The sequence below is a fragment of the Pristiophorus japonicus genome, chromosome 20 (assembly GCF_044704955.1).
Source record: "Pristiophorus japonicus isolate sPriJap1 chromosome 20, sPriJap1.hap1, whole genome shotgun sequence".
Classification (NCBI taxonomy): Eukaryota; Metazoa; Chordata; class Chondrichthyes; family Pristiophoridae; genus Pristiophorus; species Pristiophorus japonicus.
Genome location: NC_091996.1, coordinates 98693486 through 98705565, shown reverse-complemented (window position 1 = coordinate 98705565; position 12080 = coordinate 98693486). Strand labels below are relative to the sequence as shown.

The window sequence follows — 12080 nt, the reverse complement described above, 5'->3', positions numbered from 1 at the left end:
CTACCCAACACACCACCCACCTCCCCCCTCTCTCACACCCACCCCCCCCCTCTCTCACCCCCCCCACCCCCCCCCTCTCTCTCACCCACCCCCCTCTCTCCCACCCCCCTCTCTCACCCACCCCCCCTCTCTCTCACCCCCCCCCCCTCTCTCTCACCCCACCCCCCTCTCTCACCCACCCCCTCTCCACCCCCCCCTCCTCACCCACCCCCTCTCTCTCTCCACCCCCTCTCTCTCACCACCCCCCCTCCCCCCTCTCTCTCACCCCCCCCCTCTCACCCACCCCCCCCTCTCTCACCCACCCCTCTCTCTCACCCACCCCCCCCTCTCTCACCCACCCACCCACCCCCCTCTCTCTCACCCACCCCCCTCTCTCTCACCCACCCCCCTCTCTCTCATCCACCCCTCTCTCTCACCCACCCCCCCTCTCTCTCACCCACCCCCCTCTCTCTCACCCACCCCTCTCTCTCACCCACCCCCCTCTCTCTCACCCACCCCTCTCTCTCACCCACCCCCCTCTCTCTCACCCACCCCCCTCTCTCTCACCCACCCCCCTCTCTCTCATCCACCCCTCTCTCTCATCCACCCCTCTCTGTCACCCACCCACCCCCCCTCTCTCTCTCTCACGCCCCCCCCTCGATTATATGTCCAGTTATGTTGTTATCTGGAGACTCCAGCTGGTCCTGAATGTTTGGTGTTTGTGTTACAGAGTGAAGGAAGGTGCCAACAAGGAGGTTTTGGGAATCCTGGTTTCGTACCGGGTGAAGGTGAAGTTGGTGGTATCACGAGGCGGGTATGTGACAGCATTGTGAAGATCACCAAATTCCCCCCCCTGGTTTCATCAACGTTGGCTTCTGTTCAGTGACGTAAACCCGAAAGGATCAGCTCAGGGATCTGAGGGCGGGATTGGAACGGGATCTGAGGGCGGGATTGGAACGGGATCTGAGGGCGGGATTGGAACGGAATCTGAGGGCGGGATTGGAACGGGATCTGAGGGCGGGATTGGAACAGGATCTGAGGGCGGGATTGGAACGGGATCTGAGGGCGGGATTGGAACGGGATCGGAGGGCGGGATCAGCAAGTGGGATCGCTGCTTGCGTTCAGGTACTGGGCTGTGCTGAATTTTAATGAAAGACTCTGAAGTCACTGTATCAATAGACACAGACCGAGGGGAAAAATTGATTTTTTTTAAAAACAAAATCTACAGGCTCTAGTTGTCCAGGTTACCATTAGAGACATTTTTTTTCACTTTTACCCCTTTCCTTTTCCCCTTTTTTCCTTTCCCCATTTTTCTTTTTCTTCCACACTCCTCGTGACAGTCTTTCCTTCTTTAACCCCACGGCCCCAACTGGGATTTGGGACGTTGGGAAATTGACCTTGGACCGTTCAGTTCGTTTTAGTGAAGTTTCAGGTCAAACGTGACATGGGGGTAGGTGATCGTTGTGACTCCATTTTACCCCCCCGTGTGCTCATGGTGCAGTCTCCCCACAATATTATCAAGTTGGACAATGCCCCTTCTATGTGTGGAACAGGTGAGTTTGGAGGAACAGGTGAGTTTGGGCCTCTGGTTTCCAAACCTCTCCTGCACGGGGTCTTCCTCACTGTTGTGTATTTGCTTCATGGGTTCTTTACTTAAGAATTCATAGCAACACATTTCCTATGAATCATAGAAAATTACAACACGACCCATCGTGTCCCTGCCGGCTAGCTGGTTTATTAGCAAAGGTTTAACAATCAAACTGAACCTGACTCTAATAACACAGTCATTTGTATCCTAGGGATCCTTGTAGGGTTGGGAGTGTTGCAAATGGGAACAGATGGCACTCTGAAAATGTTTTCAGTGATGGGAACCTATGTAGGGAGACAGAGGGAAGTAGAATGGGGGCAGAAGCAAAAGATAGAAAGAAGAAAAGTAAAAGTGGAGGGCAGAGAAACCCAAGGCAATACATTACAGCAAAATCCTAAAGGGGCAAAGTGTGTTAGAAAGACAAGCCTGAATGCTCTGTGCCTCAATGCAAGAAGTATTCGGAATAAGGTGGATGAATTAACTGCGTAGATAGTAGTTAATGGGTGTGATGTAATTGGCATCACGGAGACATGACTACAGGGTGGCCAAGGCTGGGAACTCAACATCCAGGGGTATTCAACATTTAGGAAGGATAGACAGAAAGGAATAGGAGGCGGGGTGGCATTGCTGATTAAAGAGGAAATTAATGCAATTGTAAGAAAGGACATGAGCTTGGATGATGTGGAATCGGTATGGGTGGAGCTACGGAATACCAAGGGGCAGAAAACGCTAGTGGGAGTTGTGTACGGACCACCAAACAGTAGTAGTAAGGTTGGGGACAGCATCAAACAAGAAATTAGGGATGCGTGCAATAAAGGTACAGCAGTTATCATGAGTGACTTTTATCTACATATTGACAGGGCTAACCAAACTGGTAGCAATGCGGTGGAGGAGGATTTCCTGGAGTGTATTAGGGATGGTTTTCTAGACCAATATGTCGAGGAACCAACCAGGGAGCTGGCCATCCTAGACTGGGTGATGTGTAACGAGAAGGGACTAATTAGCAATCTTGTTGTGCGTGACCCCTTGAGGAAGAGTGACCATAATATGGTAGAATTCTTTATTAGGATGGAGAGTGACACAGTTAATTCAGAAACTAGGGTCCTGAACTTAAGGAAAGGTAACTTCGATGGTTTGAGGCATGAATTGGCTAGAATAGACTGGCAAATGATACTTAAAGGGTTGACGGTGGATAGGCAATGGCAAACATTTATAGATCACATGGATGAACTTCAGCATTGTACATCCCTGTCTGGAATAAAAATAAAATGGGGAAGGTGGCTCAACTGTGGCTAACAAGGGAAAATTAAGGATAGTGTTAAATCCAAGGAAGAGGCATATAAATTGACCAGAAAAAGCAGCAGACATGAGGACTGGGAGAAATTTAGAATTCAGCAGAGGAGGACAAAGGGTTTAATTAAGAGGGGGAAAATAGAGTATGAGAGTAAGCTTGCTGGGAACATAAAAACTGACTGCAAAAACTTCTATAGATATGTGAAGAGAAAAAGATTAGTGAAGACAAACGTAGGTCCCTTGCAGTCAGATTCAGGTGAATTTATAATGGGGAACAAAGAAATGGTAGACCAGTTGAACAAATACTTTGGTTCTGCCTTCACAAAGGAAGACACAAATAACCTTCCGAAAGTACAAAGTGACAGTGCGTCTAGTGAGAAGGAGGAACTGAAGGATATCCTTATTAGGTGGGAAATTGTGTTAGGGAAATTGATGGGATTGAAGGCCGATAAATCCCCGGGGCCTGATAGTCTGCATCCCAGAGTACTTAAGGAAGTGGCCCTAGAAATAGTGGATGCATTGGTGATCATTTTCCAACAGTCTATCGACTCTGGATCAGTTCCTATGGACTGAAGGTTAGCTAATGTAACACCACTTTTTAAAAAGGGAGGGAGAGAGAAAACGGGTAATTATAGACCGGTTAGCCTGACATCAGTAGTGGGGAAAATGTTGGAATCAATTATTAAAGATGAAATGGCAGCGCATTTGGAAAGCAGTGACAGGATCGGTCCAAGTCAGCATGGATTTATGAAAGGGAAATCATGCTTGACAAATCTTTTGGAATTTTTTGAGGATGTAACTAGCAGAGTGGACAAGAGAGAACCAGTGGATGTGGTGTATTTGGACTTTCAAAAGGCTTTTGACAAGGTCCCACACGAGATTGGTGTGCAAAATCAAAGCGCATGGTATTGGGGGTAATGTACTGAAGTGGATAGAGAACTGGTTGGCAGACAGGAAGCAGAGAGTCGGGATAAAAGGGTCCTTTTCAGAATGGCAGGCAGTGACTAGTGGGGTGCCGCAGGGCTCATTGCTGGGACCCCAGCTCTTTACAATATACATTAATGATTTGGATGAAGGAATTGAGTGTAATATCTCCAAGTTTGCAGATGACACTAAACTGGATGGCGGTGTGAGCTGTGAGGGGGACGCTAAGAGGCTGCAGGGTGACTTAGACAGGTTAGGTGAGTGGGCAAATGCATGGCAGATGCAGTATAGTGTGGATAAATGTGAGGTTATCCACTTTGGGGGCAAAAACGTGAAGACAGAATATTATCTGAATGGTGGCAGATTAGGAAAAGGGGAGGTGCAACGAGACCTGGGTGTCATGGTTCATCAGTCATTGAAGGTTGGCATGCAGGTACAACAGGCAGTGAAGAAGGAAAATAGCCTTCATAGCTAGGGGATTTGAGTATAGGAGCAGGGAAGTCTTACTGCAGTTGCACAGGGCCTTGGTGAGGCCTCACCTGGAATATTGTGTTCAATTTTGGTCTCCTAATCTGAGGAAGGACGTTCTTGCTATTGAGGGAGTGCAGCGAAGGTTCACCAGACTGATTCCTGGGATGGCTGGACTGACATATGAGGAGAGACTGGATCGACTGGGCCTTTATACATTGGAGTTTAGAAGGATGAGAGGGGATCTCATAGAAACATACGGGACGGGACAGGTTAGATGCGGGTAGATTGTTCCCGATGTTGGGGAAGTCCAGAACCAGGGGACACAGTCTTAGGATGAGGGGTAGGCCATTTAGGACTGAGATGAGGAGAAACTTCTTCACTCAGAGAGTTGTTAACCCGTGGAATTCCCTGTCGTGGAGAGTTGTTGATGCCAGTTCATTGGATATATTCAAGAGGGAGTTAGATATGGCCCTTACGGCTAAGGGAATCGAGGGGTATGGAAAGTAGGAAATGGGTACTGAGAGAATGATCAGCCATGATCTTATCGAATGGTGGTGCAGGCTCGAAGGGCCGAATGGCCCACTCCTGCACCTATTTTCTATGTTTCTATCAGGTTCATAATTGCACACACCATCGTGGAGAACTTGAACTCAATTAACTGGGGTTTTATTGAGGCTTGTGAACATCACGTGACTGGCTAAGCCAATCACAGTGCCACAGCTCCACAAACCTGGGAACATGCTCGCAGGGGCATACATTACACTCACCCCATGTCTGGGTCTGTTGTACTCATTGCTCGAGATTGATTGCTGTGATTCGTTGACAGCTCCGTTAGCATTGTACCATGCGACTGCCAGCATGGTAGAGGCAAACTCGATGGATCTTGGTCCTTTCTCATCCAGCAATTCCTATGATCCTCTGTGCCATTTGGGGAATGAATGCAGACTCTACCGGGTAGTTAATCTGTCGTTTCCAATGAGACTACATTTGTTAAAGACTGAACAGCCTGGGTCTCTTATCCCTCGGAAAGAGAGGGCTGAGGGGAGACCTGATCGAGGTCTGTAAAATGATGACCGGGTTGGATAGGATAGTTGCATCGAAGATGTTTCCACTCGTGAGGAAGAGCATAACTAGGGGCCATCAATATCAGACAGTCACCAATAAACCCAATGGGGAATTCAGGAGAAACTTCTTTACCCAGAGAGGGGTGAGAATGTGGAACTCGTTGCCACAGGGAGGGGTTGAGGCGAATAGTATCGATGTATTTAAGGGGAGGCTGGATAAACACATGGGGGAGAAGGGAATAGAAGGAGATGGTGATGGGGTGAGATGGAGAGGGGTGGGAGGGGGCTGGTGTGGAGCATAAACCCCGGCACGGAGCGGTGGGACATAAACCCCGGCACGGAGCGGTGGGACATAAACCCCGGCACGGAGCGGTGGGACATAAACCCCGGCACGGAGCGGTGGGACATAAACCCCGGCACGGAGCGGTGGGACATAAACCCCGGCACGGAGCGGTGGGACATAAACCCCGGCACGGAGCGGTGGGACATAAACCCCGGCACGGAGCGGGGGGGCCGAGTGGCCTGTTGCTGTGAATTCTGGGTAATATGTTCAGCTGACTTCCCTACTTTGCTCTCGTTCCAGGGACGTATCGGTGGAATTGCCCTTTGTGCTGATGCACCCCAAACCCATCGAACAGCCCGTTTCCAGGCCACAGTCAGGTAAGGCCATCACCTTTGACCCTTGACCTGGCTACCGACCTGTGGCTTCTAGCCGCGGTGCAGTTATCTATCGGGAGAGTGGTGGAGGGAGGCAGTCACCCCTCAGTCATCTCGTCAGCCTGGGCTGGGATTTGAATGCGATTGCCCGAAGGCCAAAGGCCAAGTGTCTGAAGATCAGGGTTATCTCCGATAGAACAGGAGAGAGGCCATTTCCGACAGACGCAAGAACCAGAAATGTTTGTGGTGGTTGAGGGGGGGAGGGGCATGATGGAAGGGGGGCGTATCCAAGCTGAAACGCGAGGCAAGTGTTTCACTTTTGCCTTGTTTCTGTCCTCCAGTTCTCCCCGAGTCCGAAGCTCCAGTTGACACCAACCTGATCGAGTTTGACACCAAGTAAGTTGAGTTTTCTTTCTAGAATCTCCCCATGATACCAGCCTGCCCCTATTGTCAGACCATTACCGTAGCTAAATGCTAAATTCAAGTCCCTCCACTGCCTCCCTATCCCTGTATCTTCCTCCAGCCCCTACACCCCTCCCTATCTCTGTAACCCCCTCCAGCCCGACACCCCTCCCTATCTCTGTAACCCCCTCCAGCACCTACACCCCTCCCTATCTCTGTAACCCCCTCCAGCACCTACACCCCTCCCTATCTCTGTAACTTCCTCCAGCCCTACACCCCTCCCTATCTCTGTAACTTCCTCCAGCCCTACACCCCTCCCTATCTCTGTAACCCCCTCCAGCCCCTACACCCCTCCCTATCTCTGTAACCCCCTCCAGCCCGACACCCCTCCCTATCTCTGTAACCCCCTCCAGCACCTACACCCCTCCCTATCTCTGTAACCTCCCCCAGCACCTACACCCCTCCCTATCTCTGTAATCTCCTCCAGCCCCTACACCCCTCCCTATCCCTGTAACTTCCTCCAGCCCTACACCCCTCCCTATCTCTGTAACCTCCCCCAGCACCTACACCCCTCCCTATCTCTGTAACCCCCTCCAGCCGCTAGACCCCTCCCTATATCTGTAACCCCCTCCAGCCCCTACACCCCTCCCTATCTCTGTAACCTCCTCCTGCCCCTACACCCCTCCCTATCTTTGTAACTCCCTCCAGCCCTACACCCCTCCCTATCTCTGTAACCACCTCCAGCCCCTACACCCCTCCCTATCTCTGTAACCTCCTCCAGCCCTACACCCCTCCCTATCTCTGTAACCACCTCCAGCCCTACACCCCTCCCTATCTCTGTAATCTCCTCCAGCCCTACACCCCTCCCTATCTCTGTAACCACCTCCAGCCCTACACCCCTCCCTATCTCTGTAACCACCTCCAGCCCCTACACCCCTCCCTATCTCTGTAACCACCTCCAGCCCCTACACCCCTCCCTATCTCTGTAACCACCTCCAGCCCCTACACCCCTCCCTATATCTGTAACCTCCTCCTGCCCCTACACCCTCCCTATCTCTGTAACCTCCCCTAGCCCCTACACCCTCCCTATCTCTGTAACCTCCTCCTGCCCCGACACCCCTCCCTATCTCTGTAACCCCCTCCAGCCCCTACAACCCTCCCAGATTACTGCCCTCATCCAATTCTGGCCTCTCGCGCATCCCCTGATTTTAATTGCTCCACCATTGGGGCCCTAAGCTCTGGAACTCCCTCCCTAAACCTCTCCACCTCTCTCCTCCTTTAAGATGCTCCTTAAAACCGACCTCTTTGACCAAGCATTTGGTCACCTGCCCGAATATCTCGTTATGTGGCATGGTGTCACATTTTGTCTGATAACCCTCCTGTGAAGTGCCTGGGGACATTTTGCTACGTTAACGGTTACAACACATGACCACCTGCCCAGCCCCCACACAACCGCCGTTGGCCCATCCTCCATCTCGCCCTAATTGGACGGGGATCCGACTCTTTGTTGCCCAGTCGGACTTAACTTGACTGTTGGTGCACCAGCCTGTTTTGCCCCATCTCCAATATCTTTAGAACTAATTGAAAGTATTTGAAGAAAATGAAAAATGCACAATTTGTTTGTTAATGAGCCACATAATTTTTCTTGCGGGGGTTGCTGTCGGGTTGCCAACTCTGGTTGGATGTATTCCTGGAGGTTCAATCACATGACATTCCCCCCCCCACCATTGGTCACCTGACACGACAGTCATCATGACGCCCCGCCTTCCTGTGGCCAATTGGAAAACGCACGCTCCTTGGATAATTAAACTTTTCAAATTATTTTGATAACTAATTAACAGAACTGTTTGAAGAAAATGAAGGGAAAAAACCCGCTCTTTTTTTTAAACGCCCGGGTGTTGCTCGCAGCAGTGTCCCGGGATTAATCTCCAATTCCTGGAGATTCCGGGGCAATCCAGGAGGGTTGGCAACCCTAAGTTTTATATATTTGTACCTGGGATGTGGGCGTCGCTGGCCAAGGCCGGCATTTATTGCCCATCCCCCTAACTGCCCCTCGAGAAGGTGGTGGTGAGCCGCTGCCTTGAACCGCTGCAGTCCGTGTGGTGAAGGTGCTCCCACAGTGCTGTTCGGGAGGGAGTTCCAGGATTGTGACCCAGCGACGATGAAGGAACGGCCGATATATTTCCCAGTGGGGATGGTGTGTGACTGGGAGGGGAACGTGGAGGTGGTGGTGTTCCCATGTTGTTGTTCGCAGCAGTGACTCCAGTCCAATCCAGGAGGGCTGGCAACCCTAATTCCCAGCGCCCAGACCCTCGAGGACGTGTGACGATTTTAATCTCTCGTGTGTGTGTGTGTTTTTTTTTTTTTCTCTTCCTCCAGTTTCTGCCAAGACGATGACATTGTGTTCGAAGACTTTGCCCGCCTGCGGCTGAAGGGCCTGAAGGACGAGAAAGATGATGATGATCATTTTTGTTAAAGTGGAACTGCGAGAGGGGGGAAGAGGGCGGGGGCGGTGAGGGGGAAAAAAACAGAGAACCCCCCCCCACACAGAGCGCGCGAGCTTTGGTCAGTGGCTTAAAGAGAGAGTGAGAGAGAGAGAGTGAGCGCGTCATAAAGGTGTGGCGTGTCACTCGAAACCTTTGCCAATGAGAAGTCACCGTCTTTACGTCTGTGTGGGACATGTCACTTTTTAGACTAACACTGAATCAAGGATCCATTTTTTCCTCTCGCCTTTAAAGTCTGGAGTTCGGTGTCTTGTGAGAGTATATAATATTGCCTTTTATTTTGTTCATCCGATAACTGATTCTTGTATTTTTTTTGTTGTAAAAGAACACATGTCTGCTGTCGCATATTCGTACATGAAATTAGTCGGGGTTGTTTTTTTTGTGTGGTTCTTCAATAACAAAACCGCTCCCCCCCCCCCCCACCTCTCCAAAAAGCAAAACATTCCCTTGAACTACCTGGAGTTTCCTCTGATCTCTCCCGGTGTAAGAGTGTTGGTACAAAGCGGAGGTTGTGGGAGGAGAATGACTGGATTTTCTGCTGGGGGGGGTGGTGGGGAGCTCAGCTATTTTCTTCTCCTGAACTGCCCCAGGGGAGGCGAGGGGGATTGAACCAGCTGGAAAAACATCCCACCAATCAGCACCAAGTAAATCCAGGTCGTGCCCCTCCCCCCCAACCCCCCAAATTTGGACCTCTTGTGTTATGCAAATCGTTGACCCCAGTTGCGTGGCTCTTCAACCGGGTGATGCCACTGCCACCATCTGCCGGTTTGGGTCTGTTTAGACGAATGCACAACACTCCCGGGCCTCTGATCCCGAGCAGGCTGTGGGGAGAGGTCTTGGAGTGAAGCGAGCGAGCTGTGCTACATCGCTGAGGAGTTTGACCATGACTCCGATTCTGCCTGGGATGATTTAAGCTCACTGGCGCGCTCTTTTGGCAGAAAGCAAACATTGCGGGCACTGGTCTTATGGCTCTTTCTCTCTCTCTCTCTCCCTCGTTCGAGGCTCAGTTTTAAACTGTTCGATGTCTATTCAAGCTCTTTTCAGATTTGTTCGTTTACGAACTCGCTCAGTTCTCGCTCAGCTATGGGCTCTTCCCTTTCTTTCCCCGCTCATCTTCCCTCCCGGATGGGGTGGGCACAGTCACAATGCCAGCAGAGGTGACCATCATCCGTGTCTGAGCCCAAAGACTAAATGTTAGCAATTGACGAGTGACAAGCCAGCATTGTCCCTTCACATTGCAAAAGGAGAACCGACAGTGCGGCGCTCCCTCAGTACGTCAGCCTGGATTATGACCTTGTACCTCTGGAGTGGGACTTGAACCCACAACCTTCTGACTCCGAGGCGAGAGTCCTGCCCACTGAGCCACAGCTGACAGTCGCAACAATATCTCCTCCCTCTTCCCCTCCTCTCCCGAGATTGGCTGTCCTTTAAATGAGAAGCTTTTTCTGTTTTCGAAAGCCCCCTCGGTTTGATTGGCGTTCTTTGGGGAGGACAGGGGGAGGGTGTTGAAATGTCTCTTAACTAATCCGGGGGTTGGGGGGGTTGGGGGGGGGGGGGAAAGTGAGTTGCCTTTTCTTCTGTGATCTGCGATCGGCAAACAAAATTGCCTTCTCCAAAAGCGCACGTTTCTCAGCCTGTGTCTGTTTGTGTGACCATTGCTTCTGAAAGTCCTGGAAGAGGGACTTCAATCCACCTCCAGTTTTCCCTCCCCTCTCGTCCCTTCCACAAATGTAATCACTTTACAAAAAAAGTACACTTACAAGAACATATGGGTCAGAAAAGGGCCCAGATGGCAAGAGAGAGAAAAAGAGGCAGGAGTGACAATGAGATGTTGCATTGTCTGCAAGCCGAGGTTTCTTTGCTGGAATGTTTGAATTAAATTTTTGGGGGGGATGTGAGCCACCTTCTTGAACAGCTGCAGTCCGTGTGGTGAAGGTGCTCCCACAGTGCTGTTAGGGAGGGAGTTCCAGGATTGTGACCCAGCGACGATGAAGGAACGGCCGATATATTTCCCAGTCAGGATGGTGTGTGTGACACGGAGGTGGGGAACGTGGAGGTGGTAGTCTGTTTGGGACAAATCTGTTCAAGAATATATTTCTAACAATGCTTTAAACTTCCAAATGTCTGTCAAAAATATCACGCTGTAAAGTTTTTTTTAAGAAAAGAACACGTTTTTAGAAGTTAGGACGAGTGCTAACTTCAAGGTAACTTGTGCTATATAATTTGTGTATATATAAATAATCTGTATAAAAAAAAAAGAACATTTTGTTGTGAAGCAGTTACGGCCTAGGCTTTGTGTCTGTTATCACGGAAATAATTCCCAAGTCAGAGAACAGGGAGAGACAGAGGCTGCGGACATTTTGTTTTGGGGGTGGGGAAAGGGGAGTGGGAGAATTCTAGCTTTTCAACCACAGCTACAGCGGGCAAGGGTATCGAAAGGCAACGTTTCCGCAGTGCCATGGGAGGTCTGCTAATAGACAAGCAAGGGCAACTTGGGAAGTTCTTTGCGTTGCTCGTGTGGGACGTGGAGGCTTTTCCTGCGGACTGGTGTCTCCGGCTGGGAGCACGTCTGACGAACTGGGCGGGCAGCCATAGTCCCGCAACGAGCAGTGAGGTGGTGGGGGGGGGGGGGGCGACAAAATCAGGTCCGTACCGCGGAGGAAGTGGGGGGGGGGGTCTAACGCTGGCATCGCCTTCCCTCCAGGTGAGGTTTCCTTGTACCTCCGTCTCTCCACCTCAGTGGAGGGAGAGGCAGGGTTAGTGGGCGACTGAGGTTCGGTACTGAGCATTTGCTCAGACCAAACCAACGTGCGCGCGTGAGTGCGTGCGTGCGCGATGGGGAAAAATGTGAGCGTTTTGCTCTCGACAGCTCACCGAGTGCTTCTGTTAGCAATCTTGTGCTGCTTCTTGTCATGGCTTTTACCTATCCCCCCCCCCTGAGGTTTGTTCCCCATTGTTACTGGGATGTGGGCGTCGCTGGCCAAGGCCGGGCATTTATTGCCCATCCCTAATTGCCCCTCGAGAAGGTGGTGGTGAGCCGCCTTCTTGAACCGCTGCAGTCCGTGTGGTGAAGGTGTTCCCATCCCCTCCCCTCTTCCTGTTCTCTGGACTGTGAGCTGTAACATGAACTCCGGTGTAAGTACTTTTTCTTTTGCGTGATATGTAAATACGTCGACCATGTGATTTCCCCCCCCCCCG

At 51.0% G+C, this 12080-nt stretch overlaps 1 long non-coding RNA gene across 1 annotated transcript; it reads left to right on the top strand.

Annotated features, from left to right (window-relative positions):
* Positions 1-706: 706 nt before the first annotated feature.
* LOC139233040 (uncharacterized) lies at positions 707-11500 on the top strand. The gene is made up of 4 exons (XR_011588136.1): positions 707-793; positions 5903-5979; positions 6318-6372; positions 8758-11500. It is a non-coding gene; the product is annotated as an uncharacterized lncRNA (long non-coding RNA).
* Positions 11501-12080: the final 580 nt, after the last annotated feature.